This window comes from Arachis ipaensis, chromosome B02, assembly GCF_000816755.2.
Source record: "Arachis ipaensis cultivar K30076 chromosome B02, Araip1.1, whole genome shotgun sequence".
Classification (NCBI taxonomy): domain Eukaryota; kingdom Viridiplantae; phylum Streptophyta; class Magnoliopsida; order Fabales; family Fabaceae; genus Arachis; species Arachis ipaensis.
In genome coordinates this window covers 39130944-39131404 of record NC_029786.2, presented here as the reverse complement: position 1 = coordinate 39131404, position 461 = coordinate 39130944, and positions in this window count along the sequence as shown.

Here is a 461-nt window from a genome sequence, read left to right as displayed (position 1 = left end):
TGAAGGTGTTATTACTGAGTAAAGAGAACCGTAAAGTAAGTAGTAAGTAGTAAGTAGTAAGTGATGCTCGGTGCAATTGAGGGTGCAATTGAATCAATTGCACCTTCGATTGCACCTCCTTTACTACTACTCAGTTGCAATCACTGTGAGTGGAAACAGTGATTGCAACCTCTACCGATAGTAGTGGTGCAATCTTCGGTATAATTGAATCAATTGTACCTAAGATTGCACCCTTCATCCCCGTAGAACCTTGCAATCACTGTTTCCATTCACAGTGATTGCAAGAGCTTCCTAACCGTTCGGATGCAATTCTCGGTGCAATTGATTCAATTGCACCTGAGATTGCATCCTCCTTCCCTCCTGAGAGTTGCAATAACCTTTTCCACTCAGGGTTATTGCACACGCTTCCTGGTTCTCCGTTACAATCACCAGTGCAACCACGGTGATTGCAATTTCAATTG